At 44.3% G+C, this 22508-nt stretch overlaps 1 protein-coding gene across 2 annotated transcripts in view; it reads left to right on the forward strand.

Moving 5' to 3' along the window:
• The first annotated feature begins 10928 nt into the window (after positions 1 to 10928).
• The window catches only part of IL1B (interleukin 1 beta), a 36808-nt gene continuing 25228 nt past the window's right edge, over positions 10929 to 22508 (forward strand). Inside the window, exon 1 of one of the 2 annotated variants that reach the window (XM_043468801.1) lies at positions 10929 to 10954. The gene's annotated coding sequence lies outside the window, so the exon portion shown is untranslated. The other variant, XM_043468802.1, reaches the window with a different exon arrangement.

Genomic DNA, 22508 nt, shown 5'->3' on the forward strand with positions numbered 1-22508 from the left:
TGGTAAGCCTACGTATACATATATGCACCCCTTTTTAGATTGTTTTCCCATATAGGCCATTACAGAGTACTGAGCTCCCTGTGTTCTACAAAAGGTTGGAAGTTCTCCTTCTTGAATCTTGTATTCAGCCTCCCTTCCTCCATGGCATGTCCAGTCTTGGGAACAAGGTCAGCAAATGGGGATAGGAGTCAGATGACAGACAGACCCCTCCCTTGTCCCATGGGAAATGCCATTTAGATAACTTTTGGTTGTTCTTGTTCACTTTCTCCAACAGTCACTGCACCTTGCAAAGGCTCTGTACCTCCACTTGCTAGAGGCAAAGAGAATGGAGACAACGGGGAGCCCCTCATTAGGTAGAGTGTGTCACATGGAGGTAAAAGACTGCCAACTGGCCCAGAGGCCCAGTCTTAGAAGAGCAGACATCTGTTGACATATGTGGCCCAGACACAGGATGTAGGGGCTCCCCAGGGACAGCCTGTTTTCTCATGTGGCAGAGCCAAGGCAGCCCAGACGTGGTCCTGGTGTGAAAGTGGAAAGCGACAGCATACCTGTCGGTACGCGCTTGCATACTTAAGAGCTTGCGTGCTTACATTCCTGCAAGATTGCGTGATGAACTCTGCACAGCCTCTTGGACCAGCTCACTCCTCACCAGTCATGCTCAGATCCAGCTACAAAGAAGACCCAGGCAATGGATGGGATCTCACCCTAAGACCCCCAGCATCTGTGGGCACTGAGTCACTGGTGACCTCATTTCCTCTTTCATTTGATCTGTCATCGAGAACTCCCTGGCTGGGAGTCCAAAAATACTAATTGAATTGAACAGCTGTCTGCATGCCTCTCCTTCAGCCAACCTGCCTGTCTGCTGCTGCTGCTGCTGGCTGAAGCTGCAGCTGTCAGCCATTTGCAGTAAGAGCCCAAGATGAGCTTTGAGAAAGCAAAGTAGCACAGTCAGGACACCAACAGCCCCAGAGGCTTCATTTCTCCCACCTCTGCACCCACAGTTGCCACAAGGACTCCTAACTTTAACTTCCGCTGCGCAGCACCCACCATGAGATTTCCTACAACCCATCAACTTCCTGGCTTTTGTCCCTGCCTTGCTCTCCTGCCCAGGATCCAACCCAGCAGCTCCTGGGTGCCTTGCATCTGCTGAGTGAAGGGGCATGTGGCCAAAGGCAAACTCTTCCTCCTTAATCTCGAGGCCGTTGTAGTTGTTTGGTCACTAAGTCTTGTCCATATCTTTTGAAACGCCATGGACTATAGCCCATCAGGCTCCTCCGTCCCTGGGATTTCCCAGAACAATACTAGACTGGTTGCCATTTCCTCCTCCAGGGGATCTTACTGACCCAGGGATCAAACCTGTGTCTCCTGCTTGGCAAGTGGATTCTTTAGCACTGAACCACTTGGGAAGCCCTAGGGTTAGAAAACCCCAAATGGCCCCCCTGTGAGCCTCAGGGAATCTGGTTTCTTCAACAGACTTTCCAAATTGCCAAAACACCAAATGGCCCTCCTGAGAACCTCCGGGAATCTGGTTTCTTCAATAGGCTTTCCAGGTGATCTAGGATGATAAGTGGTCTCTGGAGAACTACATGCTAGCCTTCTCCCCCCAGCTGACCCCAACTGCAGGGTATCCTGAGCCCAACATGGGCACAGAAGCAAGAGACAGCAGCTAGTGAGCCCCATGGGAAGTGTCCCCGCTGTGCATGTGTCTGTCTTTGTGAGGCAGCTGTGCCTTCATCCACGATAATTTTCCTGAGATCTACCCTAGTATCTACTTTTTAAAGCTATAAATCCCTGTTGTTGTTCAGTCACTAAGTCATGTCTAACTCTTTGCAACCCCATGGACTACAGCACACCAGTCTTCTCTTTCAACATCTTCCAGAGCTTGCTCAAACTCATGTCCATTGAGTTGATGATGCCATCCAGCCATCTCCTCCTGTGTTGTCCCCTTTTTCTCCTGCCCTCAATCTTTCCCAGCATCAGGGTCTTTTCCAATGAGTCAGCTCTTCACATCAGATGGCCAAAGTATCGGAGCTTCAGCATCAGTCCTTCCAATGAATAAAACCATCAAAATAGAAAAATCACTCTTGATGGCAGTAATCTCTGGGCTGCAATATATGACTCAGAGCAGAGACAGTGTCACTTTTCACAACGAAAGCTTTCACGCTGTTTGATTTCTTTTTTTTTTTTTTTTACTCCTTTATTTCCCCAAAGCCCTGTTTGATTTCTTATCCTATGCTTGTAAGCTTTTTAAAAACTAATAGCAACAAATGCTGGAGAAAGTGGAGAAAAGAGAACCCTCTTGCACTGTCATTGGGAATGTAAATTGATAACAGCCCCTATGGAGAACAGTATGGAGATTCCTTTAAAAACTAGGAATAAAACTACCATATGACCCAGCAACCCCACTACTGGGTATATACTCTGAGGAAACCAAATTTGAAAAAGACATGTGTATCCCAGTGTTCACTGCAGCACTATTTACATTCAACACTATTTAGTTAGGACATGGAAGCAACTTAGATGTCTGTCCATCAACAGATAAATGGATAAAGAAGTCGTGGCACATATAGACAATGAAATGCTATTCAGCCATAAAAAGAAACGCATTTGAGTCCGTTCTAGTGAGGTGAATGAACCCAGAGCCTATTATACAGAGGGAAGTAAGTCAGAAAGAGAACAACAAATATCATGTATTAGTTCACATGACCCGGCAGGGGAAGAGAGGGTGGGACAAACTGACATACCAATTAGATAGAGTAGCTTCCCAGGTGGTACAGTGGTAAAGAATCCACCCGCCGCTAAGGCAGGAGACTCGAGAGACACAGATTTGATCCCTGGGTTGGGAAGATCCCCTGGAGTAGGAAATGGCTACCCCCTCCAGAATTCTTGCCTGGAAAATGGCATGGTTAGCGGAGACTGGAGGGCTACAGTCCATGGATTCCCAGAGTCGATTATGACTGAGCATGCACACACACACGCACACACAGTCCTGTCCATCAACAGCACCAATTCTTTGCTCCTGAGTTTAATCGCATCAGAACAATTTTGAAACAATCCATTCAGTTCTCCGGTCTAGAACCAACTGCCTTTCCACATCATGGCTTCACACATCCCATGCCACCCATACCATCCACCCCATTACTATCAAATACTTGGAAGTTTACCTGCCAGAGTTCCCTAATATCACCCAAGATTGGTGAGGGAATTAAAGGGGATGGGTGATATAGAAATTCTTAGACTCCTGTGGGAGTGGCTACTCTACCAGTCCAAGCTTTCCTGGAGAGCTCAAGGCTCAAGAAATGGGTGTTTTCTCTAAGAATATATTTCCAGCTTGTCTCAGAGAAAAACTGTAAGTGCTCACTTTTTTTCACCCTCACCTCCACCCAGGAGATCTTTTAACCTGCTAAACTGTTCCCTTGTTGAGCCACCTCTTCCAAAGAAGAGACGTTCAAGGAAAGTAAAATTCTAAGAAGCTTTTTAAAAGCTCCCCCGCGGGGCTTCCCTGGTAAGGAATCCTCGGGCCAATGCAGGAGACGTGGGTTCAACCCCTGGTCCGGGATGATCCCGCATGCTGTGGAGCAACTACACCCATGCACCACAACTATTGAGCTTGGGCTCTAGAGTCCAGGAGCCACAGCTACCGAGGCCCCAGCACTCTAGAGCTTGTGCTCCGCAATAAGAGAAGCCACTGCGATGAGAAGCCGGCGCAGTGCTGCCCTGACTCACCGAAATTAGAGAAAGGCCCGTGCAGCAACAAAGACTCAGCACAGCCAAAAATTAAAAAAAACTTAAAAAATAAAAACCTAAAACCCAATCTTCACAGGCTTGAGTGTGTGAAGCCATTGCCAGGGGCTGGGGGCATCACCCATCACTCTCTCTCATTTGCAGCCCCCAGGCTGGTCCTCAGAATGAAACCCAGTTAGCCAGAGCCATTTTTCCAGGACTTTCGTGAGAAGCAAGAGGCCCTCCTCCAGCCCACTCAGTGCTTCGGATCTGTCAGGATTAGACAGGCTTGGAAACTCAGACCCAGTATGAGTCACCTCCAGCTCACTGCTAGTGTCATCCTTTTATATGAATCTGGAATTATTTGGAAGTGCCATTTTTTTCCCAGAATTTCTCTCCAGGCTAAGAGAGGTTTTGTTTTGCTTTGTTTCTTTCAGAGAAGTTTCTCCTTTTTTATTTTTTCTTATTTTTTTAAATTTTATTGGACTATAGGTGATACACAATGTTGTGTTAGTTTCTGATACAGCACAGTGAATCAGTTACACAGATACATACATCCACTTTCTAGATTCTTTTCCCATACAGGTTATTACAGAGTGCTGAGTAGAGTCCCCTGTGCTATTTAGGCTATTTTGTATATAGTAGTAGTGAAGTGAAGTGAAGTGAAAGTTGCTCAGTCATGTCTGACTCTTTGTGACCCCATGGGGTGTACAGTCCATGGAATTCTCCAGGCCAGAATACTGGAGTCGATAGCCTTTCCCTCCTCCAGGGAATCCTCCCAACCCAGGAATTGAACCCAGGTCTCCCGCATTACAGGCGGATTCTTTACCAGCTGAGCCACAAGGGAAGCCCAAGAATATTGGAGAGGGTAGCCTATCCCTTCTCCAGGGTATCTTCCAGACCCAGGAATTGAACCGGAGTCTCCTGCATTGCAGGTAGCTTCTTTACCAACTGAAATATCAGGGAAGCCTGCGTATATAGTAGTAAATATATGCCGAAATATATGTCAATCCCTATTTCCCAATTTATCCCTCCCCACCTTGTCCCCTGGTAAACGTATGTTTGCTTTCTACATCTGTGACTCTACTTCTGTTTTGTAAAAATATGGCATGTGCTATGAATTCTCATGTCATCTTTTTCTCTTTTCTTAGATGGTTTGAGCTTTGTGTCATTTTTTCATTAATGTTTTGTTCACTAGTCTAAAGAAATTATATATTTTATCTCTGTTATAAAAGTGCTTACCTCTAAGAGTTTTTAACATCATATTTAATTAAAGAAAATCTACTTTGTCAAAATCTGTCTTGACAAAAATAAATTTGTCAATATTTATTCCCTTCTCTCAAACTAAAAAGAACCTCAGAGTGCTTTAACTTCTATCTCTCCCCTCCCCAAACCTACTATAGTTCCCTCACAAATTAGTTTTATTATTTTGAACAGCTGATGCTTGTTTGTGAGTGTGTGTGTGTGTGTGTGTGTGTGCTCAGTTGAGTCCAATTCTCTGCAACCCCATGGACTGTAGGCCACCAGGCTCCTACCCCATTTCCTACTCCAGGGGATCTTCCCAACCCAGGGATCAAACTGGTGTCTCTTACATCTCCTTCATTGACAGTTTCTTTACCAGTGTCCCACTTGGGAAGCTCAAACATTTGTTTAGCTTTATTCAAACACTAACTATGTTCTTAGCCCACCATTTCTTCTTACATCCCAGACTTTCCTAGTGGGGTCATTTTCCCCTCCCCCTAGTACAGCCTTTGGAAGTTAGTTTAATAAAGGCCTCTTGGTATGAAACTTCTCACCACTGACATTTTTGCATGGTTCTTGTTCTTGAAAGATGTTTTTATGGGACCCACAATTCTCAGTTGATAGCATTTGCTTACAATACTGTAAAACCATTATTGCACTGTTTTTCAGCTTTCACTTTAACTGTTGAAGAGTTCCCCATCATTCTAATTGTTGTGCCTCTGTAACTAACCAACTTCTCTTTGGTATCTCCTGTGCATACCCTGGAAGAGGGCATGGCAACCCACTCCAGAATTCTTGTCTGGAGAATCTTATGGACAGAAGAGCCTGGCGGGCTATGGTTCATAGGGTCACAAAGAGTTGGACATTGCTAAAGTGGCTTAGCATGCATAAATGTGGTTAACCTCACTTGTGAAATAATTTTCTTACTGCATCCAGTCTCATATTATTTCTCTTATCAGCTGAGTCATGCTTTTAAAAATATGCTAATGAGAGCTAACTTAATCTTTATGTTTCAGATTCTTTTACTGGGAGAAATCATGCTACACAATTAGTCATCTATATGGCTAGAAATGAAAAGCCTTTTTATTTTTTTTTTTAAGTTTCTTCACTACTTTGTTCACTTATTAATTCAGCAAATATTTGTTGAGAACCTTCTAATTGTGAGGCATTGTATTAGATACTGGATGTATATTGGAGCATAAAACAGATATGATGTTGCCCTATGGAACTTACAGCTTGATAGGAGAGATATTCAACAAACAAGAAAACAAATAAATATGAACACAAAGAATGACTCGAAAGTTGAAAGAACCTAAAACATTGTTGTATGAAGAAATGAAGGAATTAGGAAGGTTTGGCCTTCTCAGAAGACTCAGAAGAACTTCATTTTGAAAAGCCTTTTTATTTTTTAATCCACTTCATCTGATTGACTCCTGGTTCCACCACTCCACTGAAGCTACTTTTGTGAAATCTTCCTAAATCCAGTGGATTTACCCACATCTTAGGCCACATTCCTGGGTGCTGTGCTTAGCCATGTCCATTTCTTTCCGACCCCATGGACTGTAGCCCACCAGGCTCCTCTGTCCATGGGATTTCCCAGGCAAGAATACTGGAGTGGGTTGCCATTTCCTCCTCCAGGGGATCTTCCCCAGCCAGGAATGGAAGCCAGGTCTCTTTCATCTCTTTTATTAGCAGGAGGATTCTTTACCACTAGTGCTACCTGGGAAGCCCTAGGCACCACTGACCATTTCCATTTCCTTTTTCTTTTATCCTCTGAGTCACCTGGTTTTTCTTTCTCTTTTATTTTTAAATACCAGTTTTACTTTTTTTTTCAAGATTTTTAAAATGTGGACCAGTTATTAAATCTTTATTGAATTTGTTACAATATTGCTTCTGTTTTTGATTTTTTGACCACAAGGCATTTGGGATCTAGTTCCCTGACCAGGGATTGAACCAGCACCCCCTGCATTGGAAGGTGAAGTCTTTACCACTGGACCGCCAAAGAAGTCCTTCACCTGCTTTTTCTTCTGGCCTTCTTCTTTTCTCCCGTACTGACAATTCTTATACTACCTGCCCTCAGGTGTTTCCTGTCCTACATATATTCATTTTGAACTCCCAGATCTTCTATCACTCTCTTCCACCCTACTTGTTCCCTTGGAGTCTGACTCACATGGACTGCATTCACTGGGCTCTCTGGGTGTCTAGCTTTCAGTTCGGTTCAGCCTACCAGAGGAATGGAGAGGAAGTCAGAAGGCAGAAGGGTGAGAAGTGAGAACATTTATTCCCCAAGCTCCTCACCCAGCTTCTGCAGGGTCACCATGTACTCTCTCTGAGGTCTGGGAAACAGAATCATAGTTCAGTTGCTGAGTCATGTCTGGCTACTTGAGACCCCATGGACTTCAGGGAAATAGAATGACTTCTTCCATTAACTGTGCATCACCAGCCAAACTGTTGTCTAGGGAGATTTACCTATAAATACCAAAAACATAACAAATTCATTTATCCAAGCTCTACTGCAATGACTCCTTTTTTATCCCTCCCCCTAGAGCAAGCAAACATACTAAGCTGATCGTCCCACTGGTTGCTTGGTGGTGTTAAGTAATGCCTCTTCCAGCAGGTCAATCTAAAAGTCTGAGAGTTAGCTTCAACTTTGCTTCTTCAATCCCCGTTCATATCTAAAATCATTAAGTTCCTTCCAATTCTACCTTGAAAATGTCTCAGCTCTATCCCTTCTACTCTCTTCCCACCACCATTCGCTTATCTCAAGACCTCATCATTTCCTCCTAGACTGTCTCCCGGATTTGAGCCTGGCCCAACTCCAGCTGTACAGTGAAAATATAAACTTGCCAAAATGCAAATTCTGTTGTATCACCGAGATCTCCTTTGCCTAGTACACAAGGTCCTTCCTAATGTGGTCCTTGCCTACTTTGCTAGTCTCATCTCTCATCACTTGCCTTCAAAGAGCCTACCTGAAGACATTAAGTCTGATACCCTCCATCCCCTCTGAGGGCTACTTCTCCTATAAGACATGTGAGTAGCATCTGCCCATGAATATATTCTCCCAGATTCCTAGACTCAATCAACTGGCCCTTCTCTTCCTGGTCTCCCGCACTGACCTCTATCAGAGCATCTCTAACACTCTGCCATACTTATCAAATATTTTTGTCTGTCCTCCAGCAAACCTGTGAGCCTCTTGAGATCAGAGACCAATTCTTACTCATCCTCATTTTCCCAATGCTTATCATTGTGTCCTTCTTAAAGGAAGATCAATAAATGCACACCCCTCTTGCTTGAGATTCTTTGCTTCAATCTCCCTTATGTTATGGATCAAATAGCTCAGGCATAACTTGGCCCTTACTTTGGAATCCTTACTGCCCTCTTCCCCTTCTCTCTCACAAACACAATACCACCAAACACTCTAAGCTGATCATCCCCATAGTTGCCTGGTGCTGTTAAGTAATGCCTCTTCAGTGGGTCAGCCTAAAAGTCTCAGAAGGTAGATATCAATAGTATCCATCTCTAAATTAGTTCAAATTTTCTCTCACATCCACTTCTTCCAGGCAAATGGCTCAGTATTTCTCAATATTATGTAATCCAACTTTTTTTTTTTTTTTTAAGAATCCAGACTATTTCACACACACAAAAAAAATTAAGTGTAGCTTTGAAATAAGTCAAACCAGTCAGGGCAACAGTCTACTCTCCCAGAATTATAGATCTGTCAGTTTATCCAGTCAACAGTCCCCTAAATCGTGGGAAAATTTCTTTAAAAATGTAACTCAATGTTTATGCTTGTTGTAGTTATTTCTTAAGAGTTGAGGTCAGTTGGAAGTCTGATGAATAGATGATTTCCTACAGAGTAAATGCAGCAGAGATTTCTTTGCTTCAACTCTTTTCTTAGTAAAGTACGCTTTACTCATCTGATTTCATTGTGGAGACAAGCTAGGTACCTATCCCACTGTGCAGGACGAAAGGATAAGCATTTTTCTACTCAAAGATGATGTGATTTTACCATCTAGGATATTTCATAGTCTAAGGGAAGTCTCCAGACTCAGTGTCCATGCTGTTTAAATATCACTAGAAATAATAGTTTCAAATAGCTTTTCTAAGACCAAAGCCATAATTTTTGAGGACATCTCAAACATTCAGTCAGCCTACAACTATCAAGTTAGATAAGTGTTGCTCAATGCTTAAGCTCCATTAAGATGGAACATTAATGCTCCATCGCTCAGTTGTGTCTGACTCTTTTGAGACCCCATGGACTGTAGCCTGCCAGGCTCCTCTGTCCATGGAATTCTTCAGGCAATGATACTGGAGTGGGTTGCCATTTCCTACTCCAGAGAATCTTCCCAACCCAGGGATGGAACCTGCGTCTCCTGCATTGGCAAATAGATTCTTTACCACTGCACCACCTAAAGGAATGCAAAACAAAATTCTACAAAAATCACATAATAGAAATTATATGAATGTTGGTTTCACTATCTAGAGTCTGCTTCAACCTCATTCCTGTCCTCAGTTCCCTGCATGGGAAATAAAATCCATACCTGGGTAAGCTCTGTCATAAAACACCAGTGGTAACTACAGGATAAAATACCACCTGAGAGTGATGAGTGCCACATCACTACATTGTTCTAAAAATGGAAGGTTTCAGTTTAGCATCTTCCCATGCTCTTTGTCAGGAGCCAGGGTGAATTCATGCATTTCCACCTGGCACAGTGCAGCCCAAAGTGGCTCCCCTTCTCCTGGTGATGCTAGAGAGGAACTATTCAATTGTCCAGGAGCCAATTAGACAAGGAACATACCCATTTAAATGAAACTCAAAGTCCATAACCATTTATTAAGCATTCAGTGTGCTGTGGGGAATAAGTAAATAACCAAAAAAAAAAAAAAAAATTCAAACCTCCAGGTACCACATTGGGGTAAGGAGAGGGTAAGACAAATTGAGAGAGAAGCATTGAAATATATGCATTACCATGTGTAAAATAGATAACTAGTGGGAAGTTGCTGGATAACACAGGGAGTTCAGCCTGGTGCTCTGTGACAACATACAGGGATGGAATGGGGGGAGGTAGGGATAAGAAAGAGGCTCAAGAGGAAGGGGACATATGTATGCTCATGGCTAATTCATGTTATTGTACAGCAGAAACCAACACAGTATTGTTAAGCCATTATCCTCCAATTGAAAAAAAAATTTTAAGAGCCCAGACTTGCAAAGTTCAGCAATAAAACTATTTCTCATTCCCAGCCTCTCCAGAGAGCAAACAATGCTATAATTAAAATGTGTCTTCCACACACAGAATCTGTCTTGAAAACATGGGTGTGATTATAAAAACACTTGCTAGGACTTCAGGAAAATTTAAGCCTCGTGGACCTTTCAAAGACACAAAAGACTTTCCTAGGATCATATTCACGTGTCTCTCAGATATTCACTATTAAGCAATAAGCCCTGCTGAGTTACTATCTCTCAGTAGCCACAGAGGGAGCCCAATGTAGAAATGAGCTTATTCTTAAGTGTAGTGAGCTTTCCCGGTGGCACTCACGGTAAAGAACCCTCCTGCCAAAGCCAGAGACATAAGAGATGCTGGTTCGATCCCTGGTTGGGGAAGATAACCCTGGAGAAGGGCATGGCAACCCACTCCAGTATTCTTGCCTGGAGAATCCCATGAAAAGAGGAGCCTGGTGGGATACAGTCCATGGGATGGCAAAGAGTTGGGCATGACTGAAGTGACTTAGCAGCATGCACGATCTAGACAGCAGGAGCTATACAGCACTGCTCATTTGCTGACCACTGGCCCTCCAGGGGGACAGTGTGCATGTAAGTCCCTGCCTCAGTCCAAGCCACAAGAGCTGGCACTACCATTGCTACTGCCCATTTGGCAGTGGCTGCCAGAGGCACTGCCAAGACCAAAATAGCTCCCACCTTCTACCCACCTTTTAATCCAGTGCAAATGAGAAGGTGAGTGTGGAGCTGAGTCACCGCACCTGGCACAAGGTATGCAGTGCTTTTAACAGGGCCTGCTGCGTAGTAAGTACTGATTAAAATGTTCACTCTGGTAGCAGCTGTATTCTATATTCAGGCATTCCAAGAGCTGAGGTCTGGGAGGTCCCAGCTGTTGTGTGTAGTTTCTATTGACTCTGATTCATGTCACTCACTGTTTGTGGCGCTGTGTTCGGTGACCGTTGATTGTGAGCTCATTGATGATGGATGTTAGCTTGTGGGGACTTTAATCGATGGCAGATTGGAGTCCTGCCTGCAGAGAGGATTGTGTTTCCCTCTGCTGGGAGACTGGGCATGCCTGCTCCGTCACTCAGTCCTGTCTGACAGGACTCTTTGCGACTCCGTGGACTGTAGCCTGCCAGGCTCCTCTGTCCATAGGATTATTGTGGCAAGAATACTGGAGTGGGTTGCCATTTCCTTCTCCAGGAGATCTTCCTATCACAGGGATCAAACTCACATCTCCTGCATTGGGAAACGAATTCTTCCCAGGTGGCCAAGTGGTAAAGAATCCACCTGCCAATGCAGGAGACTCAGGTTCAATCTCTGGGCCAGGAAGATCCCCTGGAGAAGGAAATGACAACCCACTCAAATATCTTGCCTGGGAAATCCCATGGACAGTGGGGCCTGGTGGGCTACAGTCCGTGGGGTCACAGAAGAGTCAGACATGACCTAGCAATTAAACAAACAAAACAACTGACATCATTATTGTAGTCATGATCTTTTCTGGATGGCTCCTGTTCTGATTAGCTGGTGTCTATGCTGTGTAAGTTGTCAAACATTTTTAATATCACCCCTGTCCAGGGATTTAACTCAAACTGCTGGAAGACCAGGAAAATGTTAATAACCTGGAGCCCAGTTTAGCATGCTTTGAAGGTCCTAGATTGTGACCTTGGGGTCAGCCCCAACCTTCCCACTGACCTTGAACTCTAATTCAGAGGTGCCACTGACCACAATGCTAAAGTAAGTGTTTTCCTCTCTGGGAGGAAGACTGAATTTGCAATATGTTTACCTGCTGCTGTTTACCACCCCTCTGGCTCAAGTTCACTTTAGAGGGCATGGAGTGGAGGCGGGGGGTGAGAGACACAGAAGGAGGAATTTAGAGATTTTCTTTCCTTACTGGAAATAAAAAAAAAAAAATTGCGTGTTTAAGTCTGTTTTATCTACAACATTTGTTTTGAGCCAGAAAGACCCTGCAAAGTCTATACTCAGCCATGTTGCCCAAAACAGAAATCTGCTTTTTCGTTCAACAGAAAGCTGTGAGCCTTTCAGGAATGGAGGTCAGGGAACAATAGGAACTGATTCAGTTCAGTTCAGTCACTTGGTCGTGTCCGACACTTTGCAACCCCATGAACTGCAGCATGCCAGGCTTCCCTCTCCATCACCAACTCCTGGAGTTTACTCAAACTCATCTCCACTGAGTCGGTGATGCCATCCATCTATCTCATCTCATCGTCCCGTTCTCCTCCTGCCTTCAAGCTTTCCCAGCATCAGGGTCTTTTCCAATGAGTCAACAGCCAAAGTATTGGAGTTTCAGTTTCAACATCACTCCTTCCAACTAACACTCAGGACTGATTTCCTTTAGGATGGACTGGCTGAATCTTCTTGCAGTCCAAGGGACTCTCAAGAGTCTTCTCCAACACCACAGTTCAAACACATCATTTCTTCGACGCTCAGCTTTCTTTATAGTCCAACTCTCACATCCATACATGACTACTGGAAAAGCCATAGCTTTGACTAGACGGACCTTTGTTGGCAAAGTAATGTCTCTACTTTTTAATATGCTGTCTAGGTTGGTCATAGCTTTTCTTCCAAGGAGCAAGTGTCTTTTAATTTAATGCCTAAAGTCACCATCTGCAGTGATTTTGGAGCCCAAAAAAAATAAAGTCTGCCACTGTTTCCACTGCTTCCCCATCTAATTTGCCATGAAGTGATGGGACTGGATGCCATGATCTTAGTTTTCTGAAGGTTGAGCTTTAAGCCAACTTTTCCACTCTCCTCTTTCACTTTCATCAAGAGGCTCTTTAGTTCTTCACTTTCTGCCATAAGGGTGGTGTCATCTGCATATCTGAGGTTATTGATATTTCTCCAGCAATCTTGATTCCAGCTTGTGCTTCATCCAGCCCAGTGTTTCTCATGATGTACTCTGCATATACGTTAAATAATAATACGTTTAATAACGTATTAAATAATACGTTAAATAAGACAATATACAGCCTTGACATACTCCTTTTCCTATTTGGAACCAGTCTGTTGTTCCATGTCCAGTTCTAACTGTTGCTTCCTGACCTGCATACAGATTTCTCAAGAGGCAGGTCAGGTGGTCTGGTATTCCTATCTCTTGAAGAATATTCCAGTTTATTGTGATCCACACAGTCAAAGGCTTTGGCATAGTCAATAAAGCAGAAATAGATGTTTTTCTAGAACCCTCTTGCTTTTTCAATGATCCAGTGGATGTTGGCAATTTGATCTCTGGTTCCTCTGCCTTTTCTAAAGCCAGCTTGAAAATCTGGAAGTTCATGGTTCATGTTTTGTTGAAGCCTGGCTTGGAGAATTTTGAGCATGACTTTACCACTCTGTGAGATGAGCGCAATTGTGCAGTAGATTGAGCATTCTTTGGCATAGCCTTTCTTTGGTATTGGAATGAAAACTGACCTTCTCCAGTCCTGTGGCCACTGCTGAGTTTTCCAGATTTGCTGGCATATTGAGTGCAGCACTTTCACAGCATCATATTTTAGGATTTGAAAGAGCTCAACTGGAACTCCATCACCTCCACTAGCTTTGCTCATAGTGATGCTTCCTAAGGCCCACTTGACTTACTGATTAAGGTTTCAAAAAGAAAACTGGCAGTAAAGCAGCAGATGGGAACATGTCTTTTAATATTAGGGGCTTGAGAATCACAGTCTGCAGAAAGGTAAGTTAATGGCAACCACAGTTTTCCAGGAGAATCTAAATTGCAGTCCAATGGTTCTCACATGCTATTTTTTAAATTATTTATTAGTTAGATTTTTTGGCTGTGCTGGGTCTTCTTGGCTACAGGGGCTTTTCTCCAGTTGCAGCGAGCCAGGGCTACTCTCCAGGTGCTCTGAGCAGACTTTCATTGCAGCGGCTTCTCTTGCGGCCGAGCACAGGCTCTAGGGTCTCAGGTTCAGTAGCTGCAGCACGTGAGCTCAGTATTGTGGTTCCTGGGTCTAGAGCACAGGCTCAATAGTTGCGGGGCACGGGGTTAGTCGCTCCGCGGCATGTGGGATCTTCCTGGATCGGTGATCACACTCTTGTTTCCTGGATTAGCAGGTGGATTCTTTAGCACTGAGCCACCAGGGTAGCCCCTCACCTGTGTTATATATTTGTCAGAACTTTCATCCTGATATGAACTTGACTACATACAGTTACTATAGATATGGCCTTCACCATAAATGTGATACATTGGCGTTCTAGCTTATTAATCAACCCCTATGAATCTGATTCTTAGTAATCAGATAAGGAACACTTAGGCAAGCAAGCCAAACTTCAACCTTGATAACTCCAGCAAAGGTCAACCAAACCCCCATGGCAGCCATCAAAGCTCCTTTACAGTCACCTGGAGGCACGCGGAGCTCCCTCTGAGAATCTGATTCCATGAGTCATGCTCCAGAGGCACACCCCAAATTTCTGTTTGCTTTGGAAAACTCAATTACCTTTCCCCAAGAATAACTCCCATATATGACAGTGAGAATAATTCAAGTTGAGCATTCAAAAACAGTACTGGTGGTATCAGCAGATTTTGTCAACTAATAACGTCTGTTAGTTGGCATGAGAAAAAAGATGGCTTGTTTCCCTATATAAATAGCAAATGTTTGTTGTTCAAGGAAGAATAACCGGTAAGTGTAATTCCACCCAGTTGTATCGGTTACATTTTAAGTCTCCTGGTTGCATTTACAGGCCTGCCTGTCTTGACAGGAGTCCCTTGAAAGGTAGTTGGAATGAACTGGCAACACACAGGCAGGATTTATGTCAGAGACAGAGCCTGCCAGAAGCTCTGATGGATTGAATGGGGTGACAGAACAGGGATAGGGAGAAATTCAGGATGAGTACTAAGACTTTTACTTAAGCAATTGGGTGGTTGGAGTACCATTTGGTGAGAGCTGGGAGATGGGTGTAGGGATGGGTTGAGCAGAAATATCAAAGTTCGTTGCAAGGCATGTTAAGGTGAAGATGCTCTAGGATAGCCAGGTGACTGTGCCAGGTATGCAAAGATCCAAGTCTGAACTCACCCTAAGTCACCTGCTATAACAACACAGAACTTCCAGGCCACTCCCTTGAGCCTTCGCAAATAGCTTCCCATTGTTACTATATTAGTTGCCTGTGAACTTGAACACCAAATAAAACTCTATTTGTTGTTGTTATTGTCCAGTTGCTAAGTCATTTCTGATTCTTTGCAACCCCATGGACTGTAGCATGCCAGGCTTCTCTGTCCACCACTCTCTCCCGGAGTTTGCTCAAATTCATGTTCATTGAGTCAGTGATGCTATCTGACCATCACTTCCTCTGCCTCCCCTTTCTCCTTTTGCCTTCAGTTTTTCCTAACATCAGGGTAATTTTCCAGTGAGTCAGCTCTTTGCATCAGGTGGCCAAAGTATTGGTGCTTCAGCTTCAGTAACAGTCCTTCCAATGAATATTCAGGGCTGATTCCTTTAGGATTGACTGGTTTGATCTCCTTGCAGTCCAAGGGACTCTCAAGAGTCTTCTCCAGCACCACAATTCAAAATCATCAATTCTTTGGTGCTCAGCCTTTTTTATGATCCAACTCTCATATCCATACATGACTACTGGAAAAACCATAGCCCCTTTGCCACAACAAGGCTGTGATCCATGAAGGGTAAAACACCGTTAAATGGCTTTTAAAAGCCATCTAAAAGGCTTGACACTTCAGGAAGCTGACTATGGCTGGCTGCTTCTACCACAACACTCCACATCATTCTTCATAGAAATACTTCCTTCCTGACCTAAGGTGGAGTCTGGCATCACCCACAGGCCTCTCTGTAGCCCCAGTCTTCCTCCTCTGGGGACAGAAGCCTCATCCTCTTCCTCCATCTTTGCATTCTGCACCCCTCACTCCCCACCAGGCTGCCTCCATTCTCCTCCTGTATATATCAGTCACTGTTCTGCTCCTGGAACAAGGAAGAGAAAGAGAGAACCTGGAACCCTTGCTTACTGATGGCTGAGTTGGAGATTGGGAGGAGCGCTGTGTCCATGGGGATCCCTGAGAAACCATCCCCTTGACATCTGTTCATTCACCTTTCTCCCGGGGCAGATTCCCCACTACTCTCTTCCTCACACTCTCTACCCATTCTAGTGGTCCTTCTCACCAGCTGTCTTCCCTCCCCTTCCCCTTTATTTATTTTTTAAATTATTTTTATTTATTTAATGAATTTATTTGACTGTGCCAGGTTTTAGTTGCAGCAAGTGGGATCCTAGTTCCCTGACCAGGGATTGAACCCAGGGCCCCTGAATTGGGAGCATGGAGTCTTAGCCACTGGACCACCAGGGAAGTCTCTCCACAGTACATTTTAATGCTGTCTGGGGAATTCCATTGAGGACCCAGGATTGAGAACCACTATCCTACTTTTTCACCTTCCTCTCTTCAAAGGTATCTCTTGCTCCCTTTGAACACCCATGCTACTTTGTTTCTACCTTCAGTCACTCAACTATTTATTTCTTTAGTCACAGGTCCATTATTGGGTACCAGTGACTACTTGGGGCTCTGGGGATCACCAAGAAACAATACTGATGTTTTACATCCTCCTGCAGCTTCTCCCTAGCAGAAAGTGAAAGTGAAAAGTCGCTCAGACATGTCTGACTCTTTGAGACCCCATGGACTGTACTGTCCATGGAATTCTCCAGGCCAGAATACTGTAGTGGATAGCCGTTTCCTCCTCCAGGGGATCTTCCTTACCCAGGGATCGAACCCAGACCTCCGACATTGCAGGTGGATTCTTTATCAGCTGAGCCACAATGGATGCCCAAGAATACTGGAGTGGGTAGCCTATCCCTTCTCTAGCGGATCTTCCCAACCCAGGAATTGAACAGGGGTCTCCTCCATTGCAGGCAGATTCTTTACCAACTGAGCTATCAGGGAAGCCCCTCTCCAGCAGAGGAGGCAGTAAATTAAATGGAATAAAGGCACACATGTGAAAAGCAAAACTTGAAAACTTTTAGGACAAAACACAGGAGGATATTTTTGTGGCTTTGGGCAGGAAGATATTTCTTAAACAAGACACCAAAGGTATAGACCATAACTAGAAAATGGATCGACTTGATCTCATTTTAAAAGTTAAACTTTTTTCATTAAAAGTGAAATGGCAAGCTACAAACTGGAATATAATATTTGCAACATACACATTTCACAAAAGATTGATATTTAGGAACTTCCCTGGTGGTCCGGAGGTTAAGACTGCACTTCCATTGCAGGGGGCATGATTTGATCCCTGGTTAGGGCTTCCCTGGTAACTCAGCTGGTAAAGAATTCGCCTTCAATGCAGGAGACCCTGGTTTGATTCCTGGGTTGGGAAGATCCCCTGGAGAAGGGATAGGCTACCCACTCCAGTATTCTGGGCTTCCCTCGTGACTCAGATGGTAAAGAATCCGCCTGCAATGCGGGAGACCTGGCTTCAATGCCTGGATTGGGAAGATTCCCCTGGAGGAGGGCATGGCAACCCACTCCACTATTCTCGCCTGGAGAATCCCCATAAACCTGGCATGCTGCAGTCCATGGGGTCCAAAGAGTTGGACACGATTGAGCAACTAAGCACATAGACATAGACAGAAGGAATTAAGATCCCGCCTGCCACTCAGTGGAGTAAAAAAAAAAAATTGGTATTCAGATGATATAAATAGAACTCCTACAAATGAATTTTAAAAATAAAAATCATCAGGGAGAATTATAAGCATTTCATAGAAGAACACACCTGGCTAGAAAATATTTAAATAGATGCTCAACCTCATTAAAAATTTGAAAAATGGGAATTAAGTTATAATAAGATATCATTTTCTAGCAAGTTATCCATTTTTTTAAAGTCTGGCTACATCAAATGTTGCCAAGAATATGGAGTGATGGGGATACTAAGACACGGATAAGGGTGTGCAAATAGATACTGTAAACAACCACAATAAAAATGTAATTGGTATATAATAGGTGGAGCAGGAAGTGACTAGGACCCAATAGCAGGTGAGACAGGAAAAGGCCCATGAAAGTTGAAATGTAGAAGATGAATAACAGGGAAAACAAAGGCAGAGTGTCCCACATAGAGGGAGGGTGAGCATGATAACAACTGAAGTTAAAGAGAGGCGTGTATAAGGGCTAGGTCAGAAGGGCTAGAAACTGTGTCCAGGAGCTTGGACTCTAAGGTTCACGAGAAACTATTAGGTTGTTCCTTGCAGCACTACATCAATAGCTAGGACATGGAAGCAGTCTAGATGTCCATCAACAGTTGAAGGATAAAAAGCTGAGGTATATAAATGCAATGGAATATTATTCAGCTGTGTAAAGGAACACATTTGAGTCCGTTCTAATGAGGTGGTTGAACCTAGAGCCTATTATACAGAGTGAAGAAGGTCAGAAAGAGAAAAACAAGTATCATATATTAATGCATATATATGGAATCTAGAAAGATGGTACTGATGAACCTATTTGCAGGGCAGCAATGGAGACACAGACATAAAGAGCAGACTTATGGACACAGGCAGGGAGGTGAGTGGAAGGAGAGGCGGGAACAGATGGAGAATAGCATGGAAGCATGTACACTACCCTATGCAAAGTAGATAGCCAGTGGGAATTGGCTGTGTGACTCAGGGAACTCAGACTAGTGCTCTGGGACAACCTAGAGGGGCGGGATGGGGTAGGAGTTGGAGGGAACATATGTATACCTATGGCTGATTCATGTTGATATATGGCAGAAACCAAGTCAATATTGCAAAGCAATCATCCTTCAATTAAAATAAATAAATACATAAAATAAGCTTTTGGGGTTTAAGCTAGGACATGACATTCATTCATTCAACCAAAAAGCCACTAGTACCTTACATAGACCAAATCAAAAAATATTTTCACTCAGTTGTGTCCAACTCTCTCTGACTCAGTGGACTATAGCCCACCAGGCTCTTCTGTCCTTGGAATTCTCCAGGCAAGAATACTGGAGTATGTTGCCATCTCCTTCTCCAGGGGATCTTCCCAACCCAGGGATTGAACCCAGTCTCCTGCCTTGCAGGCAGACTCTTTACCATCCGAGCCGCCAGGGAAGCCCCACATAAAGCTCTGGCTCTATGTGACTGCATCTGTTCTGAAAATATCATTCCAGCTGTAGGTGGAGAATAAGTTGGAGAGTCACTTGAGGAACAGCAGGGAGACCAATGAAGAGGTGAGTTGGGGGTTGTCATCTGGACTAGGGAGCAGCAGACTCAGAGGGTGTATATGCACAGAGACCAAAGGTATCTTGGAGGTAGAAGAAGCCAAACAAGTAGTTGATCAGAAGAGGAGCTAGCTTAGTGAATGAGGAGAAGGAATCAAGGTAGTGCTCTAGGAACCCATGTGGATGATGAGACTTCTGTAGGCTGGAAATACAAGAGAAGGGCACAGGACTTCCCTGGTGGTCCTGTGGTTAAGAATCTGTCTTGCTATGCAGAGGAAGAAGGTTCGATCCCTGGTCAGGGAATTAAGATCCCACATGCCACAGGGCAATTAAGCCCACTGTAGGCCACAAGGAAAGATCCTGATAACACAACGAAAATCCCACGTGCCACAACTAAGAACCCACTCAGCCAAATAAATAAATTCAATAATAAAAAAAAATAAACTCAAAAATAGGACAAAGGAAAATCAATGTGGTATTGCAGAAGCTAGGGTAGGAGGGGTTTATAGTTGAAGAAGATAAGAAAATAGTCAATAATGTGAAATACTGCTGAGAAGTCAAATTTGAAAGGGGAGGGGAAGACTTCCCTGGTGGTTCAATGGATAAGAATCTGCCTGCTAGTGAAGCATACATGGGTTCGATCCCTGGTCTGGGAAGACTCAACATGCTGTGGAGCAACTAAGCTGGAGAGCCACAACTACCAAAGCCTATGCACCCATACTCTGCAACAAGAGAAGCTACCACAGTGAGAAGCTCACGCACCACAACAAAGACAGGTCCCCACTTGCTGCAACTAGAGAAAGCCCATGGAGTAACAAAGACTCAGCGCAATCAAAAAATTAAATAAATAATTTTTTAAAGGGGAGGGGGCAGAAAATGGTCCATCATCTGTGGGCCAGGGATGACCTTCATGAGAGAAGTTTCCATCTGGGAGGCAGCAAACCATTGAGGGTTGAAGAGTGGGAGGAGAAGCAAGAGAAGGCACTCTTTCAAGAAAAGCAAAGCAATAGGCAGAGAGTAGAGGAAAGATGTTGTCTTCCCTTGTTTTGTTTTAGAAAAGCAAGACATGAGTGGGTCTGGTGAGATGGAGCTGCAGAGAGCAAATGGTTGAAGATGAGCAAGATCAATACAAGGTCTTTGAGAAGATGGGTATCCCATTTGAATCCCAAATGGGTGTACTTCATTTCAGCTCTAGTAATAATCACCTAGAGTCAGTACAGACCCCACAAGTTAAAAGGCACCATCCCTTACTTTCAATGCCAGCTGTGCTTCAGGGGTCCCCAGGCCACCCACCCTTCCAACTAAGTGGCTGTAACCTGAGAAGTTCCCATGACCCCCTCAGGTTGGATAAATCATGAGAAAGATTCACAGGACTCAGGAAAGTACTATTATTGTTACTATATGAGAGGCCCTTGGGCAGCAAATAGATCAAACCAGTCAATCCTAAAGGAAATCAACCCTGAACGTTCCTTGGAAGGACTGATGTTGAAGATGAAGCTCCAGTACTTTGGAAAAGTACTTCCCAGATACTTGGAAAAGACCCTGATGCTGGGAAAGACTGAGGGAGGGAGGAGAAGCGGGCAACAGAGGATGAGATGGTTGGATGGCATCATCAGCTCAATGGACATGAGTTTGAGCAAACTCTGGGAGATAGTGAAGGACAGAGAAGCCTGACATGCTGCAGCCAGCCCACGGTGTTGCAAAGAGTCAGACATGACAAAGCGACTGAACAATAACAACAATTGTAGTGTAAAGTATTATAATTTTATTATATAGGAAGACAGGCCAAATGACAAGACATCTAGAGGAAGGTCTGAGAGGAACCACAGAGCTTTCTTGCCTTCTCCCTGTGGGTCGGACTGCCTCACCTGCCTGGTACATCATTGTTTGTCCCATCCAGAAAGCTTCTCCAAGCTTCAGTGTCCAGAGTTTGGGGGGATTTTATTACACAAGTATGATGGATTAAATCATTGGCTATGTGATTGAACTCAATCCCCAACCCCCCTCTCATCCCAGGAGGCCAGAAGAAAGGATTGATATCATGTGTCTCCCAGCCCCAGCCCTCTAATCATCAAATTGGTCCTTCTGATGACCAGGCACCAGCATGAAACTCTCTAGATGCCCTGCCATGAGTCAGATCATTACCTGTCACTGAGGAAATTCCAAGGGTTTCAGAAGCACCCTGCCAGAAATCTGGGACAAAGTTCAGATAAAATTTTTTATTATATAATAATGAGTCAGGGACTTCCCTGATGGCTCAGTGGATAAGAATCTGCTTGCCAATGCAGGTGACACGGGTTCAATCCCTGGTCCGGGAAAATTCCACATGCCACAGAAGAACTAAACCAGTGTACCACAACTACTGAAATCTCCACACCCTAGAGTCAACAAGCTGCAAAGTCCATGCACCTAGGACTTGTGCTCCGCAAGAAGAGAAGCCACTGCAATGAGAAGCCCATACACGGCAACTAGAGAGTTGCTTCTGCTATCTGCAACTAGATAAAGGCTCACACACAGCGATGAAGACCCAGTGCAGCCAAAAATAAATAAATAACAATGAGTCAGGATGTTCAGGACCTGGGGAAAAGAAAGAGCCTGTACCAATCCAGGAATAAGAGCATAGTAGGGGTGGGTGGGATGCAGTTGACAGTATGGTGGGAGATGCTGAGCAGACTTTCAGATGATGAGATTTATTTTTAAGGACTGAGCATGTGAGTGATGGAATCAGGATATTGCTGCTGTGAACAAACGCCAAGGAAAGCTTCCTAGGATGACTGAGCAAAATGAGAGAGCAGTAGGTGGTGGTGGAGCCCATGCATCCAGGTTACAGCCATATGTAAGGCCAAGTGGTTTTCTCCAACAGTCCCCAGCAGTCCCAACAGAGAGGCAGACCATTAACACAACCAGGTCGGAGGTTTTGTCTAGTGAGTACTAGGGAAGAAATGGAGGGGGAAATGGCAACCCACTCCAGTATTCTTGCCAGATAATCCCACGGACAGAGGAAGCTGGCAGGCTACAGTCCATGGGGTCATCAAGAGTCAGACGTGACTGTGCTACTGAACATGCACACGTACGCTAGGAAGGAAAAAGAGGAAGTCTGCTGAGAAGACTGTCAAGGAAATGGTTGCAAAGATGGAGCCTAGAAATTAAACTGGATGGATAAG

The sequence above is a fragment of the Cervus canadensis genome, chromosome 5 (assembly GCF_019320065.1).
Source record: "Cervus canadensis isolate Bull #8, Minnesota chromosome 5, ASM1932006v1, whole genome shotgun sequence".
NCBI lineage: Eukaryota > Metazoa > Chordata > Mammalia > Artiodactyla > Cervidae > Cervus > Cervus canadensis.